Here is a 15,297-nt window from a genome sequence, read left to right on the forward strand (position 1 = left end):
GTGTTGAGAAGAGCAGTTTCCGTGCCTCTGGATGCTCTAAAGCCAGATTGGTGGTCGTGGAAGCAGCCGACTGATCCAGTATAGAGGGTGAGCTAAGATATCGCCAACTTCTCTAGGAGTTTGCCCAGAAAAGGAGTGATGGAGATGGGGCGATAGTGTGCCGGAATGAAGCGGTCAGCAGAAGGTTTTATGAGCAGAGGGTCGCAAGGGAGTGCGCTTGAGTGCAGTGGGGAAAACTCCAGTGGCGAAGGAGAGGTTGCAGAGGTCGGCCAAGGCTGGAGCAAGAGAGTCAATGTTGTCCTTGATGGATTTGGAGGGACACAGGTCCACCTGTTTGGAGGAGGCCTTCATAGACTGGACTGGTCTGGTGACCTCCTCAGGTGTGTTTGGAGAGAAAAAAGACAAGGGGGAGGGGTGGTGGAGGACAAGGGAGGCACAAGACGTTTGTGGCTGAGGTGGTGAGGAGAGCGAGGATAGAATGCCATGTGTTTTTGCTGTGAAGTATGCAGCCAGGGCCGAGCAGAGGACCTGGGTGGGTGCAATGGTGGAGGACGCTGTGGCAGGATCGCCTAGTTCCTTGAAGACTTTGAAAATGTTGGCCGCATTGTTAGATGCCGCAGAGATGCGAGCTTGAATAAAGACTCTTTTCTTGGAGCGGATGCAGAGTCTATATTGCCTTTGAATGAGGCAGCAGGCCAGTTTGTCTGAGGGTGTGCCTGAAAAATCCCATTTCCGTTCGCTGCCCTGCACTTGCGTTTAAGGGAGGCCAGCTCTGAGTCGTACCAAGAGTTGCACTTTTTGGTAGGCTTCAGTTGAACCCTCATGACGGGGGCAAGCGTGTCAAGAGTGTTAGAACTGGAGAGGTATAGGTTGGAGAGGGCTCTGTCGGGGTGGGAGTCAGCCACAGGAGTAGAAGGCGGGGAGTAGGAAGAGGCAAAGGCAGCCACTAACACTCTTTTCATGGGACGGATAACTTTGTAAGTGGGAGGCAGTGCAGGGCTTACTGATGCAAGAGAAGAAGACAGCCTCAAGTCAGAGGAGAGTGATCAGTCCAGGAGAGAGCAGTAGTGAGAGGGATCGATAGAGGGATGTCTGTTGAAATGAGAGCATCCATGGTGTGGCCAGCGGTGTATGTTGGGCCAGAGGGTAGGATGGAGAGGGAGAGAGTCACAAAGATTGCGGAAAGGTTCTGAGGAGTCATGCGACTGTTAGTATCACCCAGTAGGAGGTGTTGTGAGGAGGCGGAGAGTAGCCCATTCCAGTGAGCCGCCACTACTACTTGGTGAAGACCCTCGGCGCAGAGGTCAACCCAAAAGGAAGCACTTTGAACTGATAGTGCTCGTCTCCTATGCGGGACCTTAAGAACTTCCTGTGCTTTTGGTGTATCGCCACATGGAAATAAGCATCCTGTAGGTCTATTAACACCAGCCAGTCCTCTAGTTCGTGAGTGTGGAGAATCTCTCTCAACGTCATCACTCTGAATTTGTTTTCACACAGGAACTTGTTCAAGGCCCTGAGGTCCAGGATGGGATGGAGACCTCCTCCCTTCATGGGCATGAGGAAATACCTGGAATACCACCCGACCCTCTCTAATCGGGTGGTAGCTCTTCCACGGCACCATTCAACAACAGTTCTTCCTGGAGCTCCTACCCTGGTTGAATTGGTGGAGGTCTGCCTGGAGGCCTCATCAGGAAAGGCAGACAATAACCCCATTGAATCAACTGAGGGCCCAAGCGTTGGAAGTTATTTCCTGCCACTGGGGTTAATGCCCTGCCAACTATCCACTAACCGGTGCATCGTGGGAGGGGAAATCAAAGCGGCTTAGAGGGAGCAGGTGACCCTGACGCTGCTTGTTGGCCTTTAGATGCCCCTCTGCCCCTTCCGGGACACGAGAAAGGGCCTCTGCCCTTGCCTGGCTTGCGGGAGCTGCGCCTTCTGCCATAGGGCACATAATGTCTATAGCCTCTGCCCCTGGAGGCGAAGCTGAAGGTAGGCTTGGCCAGCTGCACCGGTAGGACCAATGATTTAGCAGCCAACTTCGATTCCTTACATTTCTCCAAGAACTACTGCATACAGAAGATGAAACACACTTTTGTGTTCACTGAGGCCCACGGGACGACAAATGCAGTTGCACTGGAAAGGGCCTTGTATTTACATCCTGCTTCACTGGCCCTGCTACACTCTTCCTTTCTGCGAGATGGCTGCCACCTTTTCGCCTGCCTGGTAGTCCGCCTTTGGGCCTGTTCCTGGTCCCACATCATTGGCCACACTCTCCCTCAAGAGCCAATCACTGGCACCAGGAGGCGGGAGCCAGCCCATTCCTCAAAGGCCCCGTGTGGTCCCTGTCCGGGCCTGGGGGTGGGGATCCTGCTCTACCCTCTACATGAGCACATGGAGGCTGTGGAGAATTTGCACTCTTCAGAGCCCACTGAAATCATTGGGACATTATTTATCACTCCTCTGAAGGTTACTTCCCTCAACTAAAACTCTCAACCTCTACCTCCCCACCTTTGACTGCCCCACCCCTCTCTCCGCCTCACCTGGACTCCCGCTCTCAACACCTTAAAACCAGAATAGCTGTGCCCAGTAGTTGCATTGTTTCATTCTGTCCTGCTAAAATGTTAATTTAGCTGTGCCCGGTGGCTGCATTGTGTTTCATTCTGTCCTGCTAAAATGTTAACTTAGCTTTGTGCACTACCCTCCGTCTCCCTCCCCTCCCTTGTGCCCCCCACCCCTTTTGCCCTCCTTGTGCCCCAGTACTTCAGACATGCCCTCCTCACCACTGCTAGCTATGTTGCTATCTATCTCTCCTATTTTCTCTAACTGCTTCACTATCTCCTATCCTTCTCCTATCACTAATTCTGGCCAGAAGAAACTTAAGGACTTACTGGGTTCAAACCCAGGCCTTCCTATTGCAGACACCTATGTCACGGCTTCCGCCAGAGTGACCCTCACTGACATCCTTTTCTTTGTTCATGCTCCCGACCTATGGACTTGCTACATGGTCAGCTTTCTCTCTCCACTAGCCTCTTTGCCCATTAATGGTGGCACTCTCTCTTCTGCACAGGCTCCCTTGCCCACTGTACCTTTCTCTGCTCAGGCGCCCTTGCCTTCCCTTACTGTCCCGGCTCCTTTGTTGGCCGTGGGTTCCTCCGCCATCCTCCACTATGCCTCTGACCAACTTGTCACCCTCGGGGGGGTGGGGGGGAATGATGTGGGGGTGGTGGGGGGCAATGGAACCACCATCCTCTGCGCTCCCCCACGAAAGACCTTCAGTCATGGCAAGCTCCTCCACATTGCCACGCTCAACACTTGCTCCGCTGTCAAACACTTATCTGACCTCTGCAACCTCCTCAAACTCATGGATCTTGATGTGCTCACCATCAGAGACATGGTTCAAGGATAGTTCTGTCACGAGCTTTGACACACTCCTCTCTGAAGGCTACAAAATCCTCTCTGCACCCAGGCCAAAGAAGCCAGGCGGGGGAATGGCGCTGATCTTCTCAGAATGGATACCTGTGTCCATCATTCCTACCAGCCCTCCAGATAAGGGGCGTATCGGGCCCTTTTACGCATTGAATTCTTGCCAGTACGCCACATTTCACTTTTAAATGCGTACTGTTTACGCAGGATTGTCACTGTAATTCTTTATTTTAAAAAGTCCTCTTTCTGCCAGTAGATGGCACTGCAGTATGAAATTAATTTCTACTTAGTGGGTTACAGGCAAGTAACAGAGGGCTCAAAACTACATCATTTTAGAAAAGTCAGCCAATGGAGAAGTCCACCTGTACTGCTGGCCTAAACGAAAGGCATTTTACAGGTCAGCTACAAGGGGATCGTGGGAAGATGTAAAACTCCTGGCAGGTGGCTCTCATTTGAATACATGCCTGCTCGGTGAGTAACGACAGAGAGACATTCAAACCATGACAACTCCACTCTATGCGCGGCAGAGAGGAATAGCCAAACAGGACAATGTGAATGCATCTAGGGCTTTTCAGGCTGAACAGAATAGGCCAATGTATTGCGTTGCAGTCTGTTTTAAGCACTCTCTATTGGGTGTTAAAGGAAGGAATGGTCCAGGATCACACATTTGTAGGTCAAATAAGGAAGCAGGAGGTAGAATCCAAACATGTGTGTTTCAAAGTCACCAAGTAGCTATTAGATGCCATCTCCGCCTTGGAGCAAAACTAATGCGGAGACAGCAAAACCTCCCAGCACCCCTCCCCCCACACACATGATAGCACTGGTTGCACACGAAAAAAAGGTTGCATCACATTTGTGACGCACTGGAAGAGCTGTGGTAGGTTCAGCCGCAGGAGTTTTGCCAATAGAATAAATTTTCAATCGAGTGCCTTTACAAATTGCATAACATCCCACACAGTTAGTTGCCATTATTACACACAAAAACATTGTTGGTTAAAACAAACACGAAGTGCCAGCAAAATAGAGCAGTACACAGAGGAGCGTTATCAAAAATGTTCAAATGGATAAGAATACACTACATAGAATTATAGTGCAGGAACTAAAAGGTGTCTTGTCGAAGCGGGGACCCTTGGTTCCTGCACTATAATTCTTGTTCTTAGTTGGCACACAAAACCTTTTTGAACACCTGTGGTGAAGACTTGAACACAATTCTATATGAAATCCCTGCAGTGTGTAGGACCCCAAGAGATGATGGTATTTTATTCTACTGTGCAAGGCTTGGAACCCCGTGCCTTTAATACAATCTCGTCTTTCCGTCGTATTTACTAGCAAAATCGCAATGTTGGTACCAAGTCCCAGCATTCAGGGGTTCTCTCAATGCTTGCCATCACCTTTTTGGAGAGCTCATCCGACTCGCCTGCTCTTGAGCTTCTCTGCAGCCATTACCATATTGCCCAACATGTTTCACAAGCACATTGCTAATGCATGCAACATACACGAGGCTATACTGTTGCCCAAAAATCCTGCACTGGGTTGTTAATTTCTTGACAAAAAGACAGCAGTGCTGTGGCCTGAGTGTGGAGTGGGCTTGCTACGGCGGGGACGTGCCTTCTTCGTTCCCCGAGGAGATCCTATGCTGCACATCGTTGGGAGGCCGCCAGCAGGGAGCACCAGTCATTTATCAGTGCTCAAGGGTCTTGGTACGCTGCAGCCTGCTCCGGGCTCAGGTGATGGGATCTGAAGCCTGTGGGAGCGAGAGGCCATGCAGGTGTGATCTTGGCCAGTGATTTGCCACATGATTGGAGGTGCCCTGGAGTGAGGCTGGAGGTACAGCATTTTGGCTAAATTACTTATTTTGAGCCCAGGCCTGCAGTGGTTATTATTGAGAGGTTTTGATCTCTGCCCATATATGTAGCTGAATTGCTCCTGGCATGCCACTTGATGGACAGGAATCCCTGTTTGTGTGCCAGCTACCCTTTTGCAGAGCTGAACATTACCCTTGTGGATGAAGTGGGGAAGACTGTAACCTTTATATTATGGGATTGATATACTGCTCCTGGCGGTGCAGCACTTGGCTGTAGGTACAAGTAGTGGATTGTGAAATGGATCCGACAGGGATAGAGCGTCCCTGGCTGGATTTGCGTGTTGCGGTGCAGATTCTGGCCTACTGGGTGCGCCTCGACATCCTAGCTGCTGGAATACTTAGTGGGGTGCTGTCATTACCTGAGTACATTGCGTGTTGGAGAATGACGAAGGGGGCTGCCAAGAAACGTGGGCTGATGGATTCCTTTGCTAGCACTCCTTGCAGGGAGGTGCCTACAGCATCTGCTGCAGAGATTGCCCAGCATGTGCAACGGCAGCGCCTGCGGGGATGGAACCCCTTATGGCAGCCATGCAGTCTGGAGTTGGTTCGGTTAACACTAAGCTGGAAAATATTGTTGCCAATATAAGCTCCTTGAAGGCTAGAATGGGTAAGGAGAGTGGGCGCATTACAGAGACTGAGACGAGGATGGGGCACCTTGATGATACAGTCCTTTCTCATGATCAGTTACTGAAAGGGTCCACAAAGGAGCTTACCGCTGTTATATCGAACTGCAAGGATTTGGAGTTGCGTTCTCGCTGGAATAATATTCATATTGTGGGAGTTCCGGGGGCGCCAGTGAATTGGCCCATGTTGCAATTTGGTGAGGGTCTGCTTAAGACATTGTTTGAGGAAGCTCACTTTTCAGCTCACTTCCTTGTGGAACGAGCGGGCGCTGGTGCCTGTCCCCAAGCCTGGAGCGCGGCTGTGGAATTACAGAGACAGTAAGTTTGCCACTCCTCCACCGTCTCTGAAGTTAGTACCTCTCCCAACATTTGAAGGGTTATCCCCCACCTAAATGTTAGCCTGGGTGCGCCCCTGGATGTGCGCACTTGCATTTTATTAGGCAGAGAGAGGAGGGAAGCCTTTCACTGAAACTGGCGGTGTTAAAGTTATACTGTGTTTGTTTAGAAAAGTGTACTTGAAGAAACGCAGTAAAACTTTAAAGCTGTTCCTTTCAAAAAACACTTCCATCACCTCTCTGCATATTGTGCTTTAAGGAACAAGTTACTTACCTGTAACTGTTGTTCTCCAGCATGGGTCTGGCATGGATTCACATGCTCATGAATATTCCCCGTTGTCAGGCTGGGAATCCTCAGTAAAGAAAAATCAGTATCAGTTTCGTTTCTGATCTGTCTTTCGTAGTAGTAACCAATCACTGATCTCTGCGTCATACTGACCACAGCCAATGACTGCAATCTCCCTAAGCCCCGCCTCTGGCAGCCATCTTCAGATTTGGTAGCACGTGAAGTGGCAGTATGACCAAGTGAAGAGCCGCAGAGGGGTAGGCGGGAGGGTTCGCATGTGAATCATTGCCAGACCCATGCTGGAGAACAACAGTTACAGGTAAGTAACTTGTTCCTTCTCCAGCATGGGGTCTGGCATGGATTCACATGCTCATGAATAAAAGAATATATAGCAGTACACACATGCACAACCACGGGAGGTGGCAACAGGCTCAACATTAAGCAATACAACAACTCAACATTAAGCATCTCTTACCTTCTCACCAGGCTCACCTTAGGCGAACAGGTTGCGCAGCACTGCTTGGCCGACCCTGGACTCCTCCCTGGAATCCCGGTCGACGCAGTAGAATTTCGTGAAGGTGTGCGTCGACCTCCACGTAGCAGCCCTGCAGGTGTCCAGCAGGGGCACACCAGATAGGAACGCCGTGGTAGCTGCGATCGCTCTGGTGGAATGGGCTCTCGGACGGCCGGGCAGCGGTCGGTTTGCCAACCGATGACAGTACATGATACAGCCGGAGAGCCATCTGGAAATGGAAGCCTTTGAGAGAGCCTTCCCCTGATTGACAGGTCCAAAGTTCACAAAAAGTTGTGACGTCTTCCGAAAACTCTTTGTGTGCCGTCCACGTAGAACTTCAGCGCTCTAGCCACATCCAGAGAGTGCAAAGTCCTTTCAGCCAGCGACGTAGGCGACGGGAAGAAAACAGGCAACACCAAGGGTTCGTTGAGGTGGAAGTCCGACGGCACCTTGGGCATGAAGCAGGGGTGCGTCCTGAGCACTACCCTCGTGTCGTGAAAAGTCAAGTATGGGGGCTTGCAGGAAATTGCCTGTATCTTTCCCACCCGTCGTGCGGAGGTGATGGCCACAAGAAACGCTGTTTTCCACGACAAGAACTTCAACGGAGCTGAGTGCAGAGGCTCGAACAGAGGTCCCATGAGCTTGGTCAGCACCACGTTGAGCTCCCACGCCGGGGCCAGAGCCTTCACCGGCGGGAACAATCTGAACAGTCCCTTCACGAATTCTTTCACCAGACGATGAGACCACAAAGACATCCGTCCCGTTGTTCTGGTGTATCGGGAGATCGCAGCAAGATGAATCTTGATGGAAGCTTGCGCCAGTCCAGCCTTGGCCAGCGTAAGTAGGTACGGCAGTACTTGAGGAGCCGTAATCCGTAGAGGGTTAATCTTCTGTGCATGGCACCAGACAGAGAACCTCTTCCATTTGTGTCCGTAGCATTTAAGAGTTGAGGACGCCCTGGCCTTTCGAAGAATCTCTCTGCAGTCGGCTGGTATGTCGTAACCTCCAAACTCTAACGCTGCAGGAGCCAGGCCTGCAAGCTCAGCGACTTCGGGTCGTGATGGAGGATGGCGCCTCCTTCCCTGGAGAGAAGATCCGCGTCCACTGGCAGCTTGAATGCCGGGGACGCTGACAAGTCCAGAAGGTCCGGGAACCATATCTGCCTCGGCCACGCAGGTGCGACGAGGATCATCCTGCACCGTGACCTCTTGAGCTGGTTGATGAGCCGGATCAGCAACGGCAATGGGGGGGGAACGCGTATAGATATAGGCCCTCCCAGGGGAATGAGAAAGCATCGCCCATGCTCCTCGGCTGGGGAAACCTGCTGGCGAACCTCCGGCACTTGGAGTTCGTCGCCGTCGCGAACAGATCGATCTGGGGTGTGCCCCACCGTCGGAAGAGGCGGTCCACTAGATCCTGTCGTAGTTCCCACTCGTGGCACGAGCGCAGCTCTCTGCTGAGCGAGTCGGCGATGGTGTTTTTTTATTCCTGCCAGATGAAACGGCACCAGAAACATCCCTTGGGAGACGGCCCAATGCCACAGATCCTGCGCCTCCTTGGACAGGGCTGGGGACCTGGTGCCGCCCTGCTTCCTGATGTAGAACATGGTGGTGGTGTTGTCGGTGAAGATCCTCACCACCTTGCCCTTGAGGGACGGAAGAAAGGACCTGAGGGCCCAAAACACTGCACGGAGCTCCAGGACGTTGATATGGAGGGACTTCTCCGTCGGAAGCCAAAGGCCTCTCGCGTGCAGATTTTCGGTGTGCGCTCCCCACCCTTCCAGGGAGGCATCCGTGGTCACTGTCTTCTGGTGGCTCGGGGTCTGGAAGTCCATGCCCGCCGTCAGATGCGCCCGGGTGCCCCACCACCGGATCGCTCGTCAGAAGCTCTCGTCGAGTGTGATCCTGTCCTCGAAGCTGCCCGTCGTCTGGATCCAGCGAGCGTCCAGGAACTCCTGTAACAGGCGCATCCGAAGCCTGCACAGGCGGATGAGATAAATGCAAGAAGACATCATTCCGAGGAGGGATTTGATGGACCTCACCCTGGCCGCGTCCGCAACCAGCATCCGCTGCACCTTGCCCATGATGGCTCTCGTCCTTTCCTCCGACGGAGAGGCCAGAAGCGCCACTGTGTCGAGTTTCGCTCCCAGAAACAGTGCGTCTTGCGCGGACACCAGATGAGACTTGGCGTAGTTTATGGAGAATCCCAGGTCCGTGAGTAGTTGGACGGTCCTCGCCGTGTGCTCTGCGGTGAGCTCCCTTGTCTTTGCTCGGATGAGCCAGTCGTCCAGGTAGGGGTAGACGTGGATCCCCTCCAGGCGCAGCCGCGCCGCCACCGGTGCGAGGCACTTGGTGAACACCCTGGGTAACGACCTCAATCCGAAGGGAAGGGCTCTGAACTGGTAGTGACGCCCTTGGACCATGAACCTGAGAAACTTTCGGTGTCCCTTTAGGATGGGGATATGGAAGTAAGTGAACTCCAAATCCAACAACAACAGGAAATCACCCTCGTCCAGCTGATCCAGGACGTGCTGGAGGGTGACCATCCGGAACTTCTGTGCCTTGATGAATTTGTTCAGTCGTCGTAGGTCCAGGATGGGACGCCATCCTCCTGTCTTCTTCTTCACGAGGAAGTATCTTTAGTAAACTCCGGAGCCCCGAAGCCTCTTTGGGACGAGCTCGATGGCGCCTTTCTTGAGCATCGCCTTTACCTCCAAGAGAAGCAGAGGGACATGATGTTCCTTCCTGGCCACGGGGGGGACGCGCGGTCACTTCTTTAGAAACTCAAGCGCGTGACCCTGGGCCAGGGCGTCCAGCACCCAACGGTCGGTGGAGATGGACTCCCACACGCTGACGAAGTTCGCCAGCCGGCCTCCCACCGGGATGCTTCGGTGGGGGCCCGACCCCACGGCCGGTTCAGTCCTGCTTCGACGAGGCTTTGCCGCCTTGTCCTCCTTGGCGACGTCGGCGGGGTCCGCCCGACTTGCCTCGTCCCCTAGGCTTCCTGTGACGACGACGAACGGGCCGCTTGACGGTAGGTGGAATATCCACCGCCGGAACCTTTGGAGGCAACCTGCTTGCCTCCGGCGCTCCGAAAGGGCGGCCGTCGCTGGAGAACACCAAGATCCCGGGCCGTCTCCGTGTCCGTCTTGATGGCTTGTAGGGAATCGTCCACTGTTTTCCCAAACAGGTTGCTCCCGTCGAACGGCATGTCCAAAACTCTGGTCTGCACGTCCTGCCGGAAGTCCGTTGCCTTGAGCCATCCACACCGTCTAAGGCACACGCTGTTGCCCAACTGGCAAAACCCAGTGTCAGCGATGTCCGTCGCTATCGTAATGGCGTGGTCCGACGCCACTTCTCCTTCCTGCAAGATCTCTAGGGCTTCCGTCCTCTTGTCGTCCGGTAGGAAGTCCAGCAGGGGGGCGATCTTGTACCACAACTCCCTGTCGTAGCGGGCTACGATAGCCAAGGCGTTGGCAGCCTTAATCGTCGTCGCTGCCGATGAGATGACTCTGCGTCCCATCGTGTCCAATTTCTTTCCCTCGCCGTCCGGGGGGGGGGGGAGGTTGACGTAGAGGCCGAAGCCCCCCCCCCCCCCGCTTTCTTTTTTGCCGCCACGGAGACGACCGAGTCCGGGGTTGGCTGTGCCCAAAGGCACAAGGGGGCCGCGTCTGGAACCCGGTACTTCTTCTCATACCAATCCCTTCTCGCAGGCATTGTGGATGGGTTCTTGAGGAGGGCGAGACCATCATCCCAGATATCGTCCAATAGAGGTACAGCGAGGACCGTCTTCCTCTTGGTCTCGCGCCGTTGATAAAGGAAACCTTCCTTCTTCTTCTCTTCCGGGCAGAGCTGGAAAAGCTCGGATGCCCTGGCGATCATGGCATGAAACGATCCAATCTCGTCGGGCGGGGAAGCCCGGGGAGGAGGTGACGACAGAAGATCCTCGTCGCAAACCTCGTCGTCTGTACTCGTCGCGGCCGTGTCCGTCCCTGTATCATCCCCACGGGTCGTGGACGGGGAGGAGGGCTGAGCAGGGCGCGATGGTTGAAAAGGAGGTGGAGGATGAATCCTTCTTCTCTTAGGAGGAGGGCTCCCAGAAGGGCCTGGCTCCCGGTTGGCGCCAGGGAGGATACGCCCTGCCTGGCAACCGTAGAGCCCGACCGTTCGGCACTCCCGGTGCCAGCGGACTCGCGGTGCTTGGCCTTCTGTTGGGCCCCCGTCGCCGGGGCGCCCTCAAAGGTCTTAGAAGACCGCTCAGACTTCTTTTTCTCGCCTGACGGGCTCTTCCCTTCCAGCCAGTTGGCGAGACGCAGATGGCGGTCCTTCATGGTCCGCTCTGACATATTGCCGCAAAACGCGCAGTCCTTCTCCACGTGCGTCTTGTCCTCATGCAGGCAGTAGAGTCAAAGGGAGTGTTGGACCTCCTTAAAGACATTGTGAAGCTGGCATCCAGGGCAGACCCTGAACAGCTTTCCGGGCGTCGAGCTTCCCTTCTCCTGGGCCATGTCCGAGATGAGCCTGAGAAACTTCTGGAGTCCTCCAAAAGCGTGGCTCGACGAAATCTTCACTCTTGAGGGGCGTAGAAGAATCAGACACGGGTCCCCGTTGATCGGATAAAGAAACGGTGGAGCTTGAGGCTCTTTTGACCGAAAAAAGAGAGAATTTTCCTATGAAAAAGCGCGAAAACGCACTAAAGCTCGAGAGCAATAGCACGAGGATCCCAACACTTGAACGTGCGGTAAAAATCTGAAGATGGCTGTCAGAGGCGGGGCTTAGGGAGATGGCAGTCATTGGCTGTGGTCAGTATGACACAGAGATCAGTGATTGGTTACTACTACGAAAGACAGATCAGAAACGAAACTGATACTGATTTTTCTTTGCCGAGGATTCCCAGCCTGACGACGGGGAATATTCATGAGCATGTGAATCCATGCCAGACCCCATGCTGGAGAAAATATACTATTCGATAGTATGTGTTGGATACGTTTTACTCTCTTGCAGGGGAGAAAACTCACTTTTACTCTCTTGAAATTGCATTTACTCTCTTAATTTGAAAATGCATGCGTAAAATACTCCCACCTCAAAATCTTCTGGAGCACTGATTCCTACTCGGGTCTACTCCTCCTTCGAGTGCCTAGTCTGCAGGTTCTCATTCTCTCTTAAATCTTCTCTCCTTATGGCCACCATCTATCGACCACCAGGACAGTCCACACTCTTTCTCTCGGAATGGGCTGACCTGGCCTCCTTTCTACTTTCCTCCTCCTGATGGGTGCTCTCAACATCCATCTAGACTCTCCTGCCTCCTCAGGACCTTTCCGCAACCTATGCGACTCTCTCTCCCCAGCTATCTTACCCTCTGGCACCACGCACATAGCAGGCCGCACCTTTGAGGCTCTCTTCTCTACTGACATCCCTCTCACTACCTCTCTATCTTGGACTGACCATTCTTCTCTCAACATACCTTAAGCTCTCCACTTGCAGCGGAACACCGGGCACAACCACTCGGCTTCCAAGTCACCAGGCCCATGAAAAAAGTGACAGTGGCTGCCTTTGCCACCACCTACTCGCCTCCCATTCCTGCGGCTGACTCCCATCCTGACACAGCCATTGCTAACCTCAATCTCTCTATTTCCACCACTCTTGATACTTTTGCCCCTGTCATGAGGGTACAACTGAAGCCTTCCAAAAAGTGCAACTCTTGGTATGACTCCGATTGGACTGCCCTTAAACGCAAGTGTAGGGCAGCTGAGTGGAAATTGAACTCTTCGGGTGGATTCTCTGACAATCTGCCCTGCCGCCTCCTCCAAAGGCAATATCGACTCTGCATCTGTTCCAAGAAAAGAGTCTTTATTCAAGCTCGCATCTCTGCAGCATCAAGCAACACGGCCAAACTTTTCAAAGTCTGTAAGGAACTGGCCAATCCTGCAGCAGCCTCTTCTGTCACACCCCACCCAGGACCTTTGCTCGGCCCTGGCTAGACACTTCAACCCAAAAACCCAAGACATACTTTCCTCCTTCTCTTCCACACCACAGCATACAGCAACACTGGTGCCTCCCTTGGCCCCCTCACCACTTCCCCTCTGTTCTCTCTCACCCATCACACCCGATGAGGTCGCCAGACAAGTCAGGTCTAAGAAGACTTCTTCCAAAGAGGCGCACCCCCTCCCCTCCAAAACCATTAAGGACAACATTGACTCCCTCGCCCCAGCCTTGGCTGATCTCTGAAATCTCTACTTTTCCACTGGAGTTTTCCTAGCTGCTCTTAATCACTCCATTGTGCACCCTCTGCCAGCCACTCAATTCCGGCAAACTACTGCCCTATCTCTCACTCCTTTCCTGGGCAAACTCCTGGAGAAGTTGGCTATCTCTCAGCTGACCCTTCACACTGAAACTATTGGTTGCTTCCACGACCATCAGTCTGGTTTTAGAGCATCCAGAGCCACGGAAACTGCTCTTCTGAACACCTGTGAATATCTGTGCTCAAACCTTGACACTAAAACTCCCTCTGTCCTCATTCTCCTTGACCTCTCCTCTGCCTTTGACACAGTTGACCACAACATCCTGATCGCACATCTCTGTGACACCTTGCAAATCTCAGGTCCGGCTTTGATGTGGTTAACGTCCTTTCTCTGCAACCACCCATCCCAGGTGGAACTCTGAGCCTTTCTCTCGACTATCACTCTCTACCTGTGGCGTTCACCAGAGATCTAAACCCCTGGTTTTTCAACATCTATATGGCTACCTTGGCAGGTGTGATTGCCGCTTTCACCTCTAACTTCCAGTGTTACACGGATGACACGCAACTACCTTTCAGGCTACCCTCAGCCACCTTCTCCTCCTCGCTCAATCTGACTGTCTGTCCGCTATTCAGTCATGGTGTGCTGCAAACAACCTCTGCCTCAATGCCAGTAAGACTGAGATCATTCTCATTGGGACCCGTGCTCCTGCTTTCCCACTTTCACTCTAACAGTCCTCCCTTGGCCCTATGCTCACACCCACCTGCGAGGCTAAAAAACTTGGGGTCATCTTCAACTCCACTCTCTCCTTCTCCTCTCACATTTCAGACATCTCTAAAAAGACTAACTCTCAGCGGTGTACTCTCAGAGGTGTACTCTACCTTTTCTCACTTTCCCCCAGCGGCTCACTATCTCCAGTGCCCTGGTTCTCTCTAGGCTGGACTACTCCAACAGCCTCTTCCTCAACCTCCCTGCTGCTGCTGCTCTGCACCCTCTGCAACTCATCCAGAACATAACTGTAAGATTTATCCTTGGCCTCAAGCCCAGGCACTGCATCTCTCTGGCGCTGAATACCTCCCCTGGCTCCCCGTGGCTGCAAGTATCTAGTTCAAGACCCTCTACATTGTCCACAAGGCCTTCTGGGGCCTGGGAACCTACCTATCTGCAACAATGCCTACCTAAATACTGTCCCTCCCAAGCCCTCAGCTCGTCAACCTCCAACCTTCTGCGAGTGAGCCGGTTCTCCAAGCAGAGATTTGGAGGGAGATCTTTAGGGGCCTCCCTCTGAAACAGCCTCCCTGCCGCCCTCCGTCTTGAGCCTGATCTCCTTAAGTTCCGGAAACTCCTCAAGACTTTCCTCGTCTCCTCCTCCTTCTCTCTCCCTATACCCTGCTAACCTATCTCTCTTCTTTCCCTCTCTCCCTCTTTTCGTACATCTTGCTGACTGGCCGCCGGGTGTACCTCAGAGTCTCGCAAGACACTGGGACCCTCGCCAATCCTCTCGCACTCTCCTGTGGGCCCTGCACTCGCCTCATCACTGCTGCACTTGAGCAATGACCCAAGAGAGGGGCTCTCTCTGCACTAACCCCAGTCTCCACCGACTGGGTGCACTTGGATCCCCCCCCCCCCGCCACCCACAGGACTTGTCCCCCCCTCCACCTACCCTGTAACCGTCTGTGTACTTGCACAATCCGAATGCACCTGCCTGAAGATCTGTCTGTTCCCCTCTGTCTTCACTCCTTAATTGCACTTTTAAAATTGCATAATCGTCGTCAGACCCATTTGCTGTTGTCTCAACTGTTAATTGTATTCTACGCACTTACTTTGCCTGTGCAGACTATTATCGTTTCAGAATTTCAAGGACAAATGATTTTAGATAACAGTAGAAGTTACATATACTTTGTTTCCATTGGTAGGACCTCCTTTGGCCTCCACAATATTTATATATATGCCTTGGTGCAAGGAAGGCCTATGCCTGGACTACCTTAAGAATGTGACTGACTACAACGCATTC

General features: G+C 53.0%; 1 protein-coding gene across 1 annotated transcript in view; it reads right to left on the reverse strand.

Annotated features, from left to right (window-relative positions):
* VPS53 (VPS53 subunit of GARP complex) overlaps positions 1-15,297 on the reverse strand; it is a 1,349,775-nt gene that overhangs the window by 87,823 nt on the left and 1,246,655 nt on the right. The gene's annotated exons all lie outside the window — the stretch shown is intronic.

This window comes from Ambystoma mexicanum, chromosome 9 (genome assembly GCF_040938575.1).
Source record: "Ambystoma mexicanum isolate Mex_15411 chromosome 9, UKY_AmexF1_1, whole genome shotgun sequence".
Lineage (NCBI taxonomy): Eukaryota > Metazoa > Chordata > Amphibia > Caudata > Ambystomatidae > Ambystoma > Ambystoma mexicanum.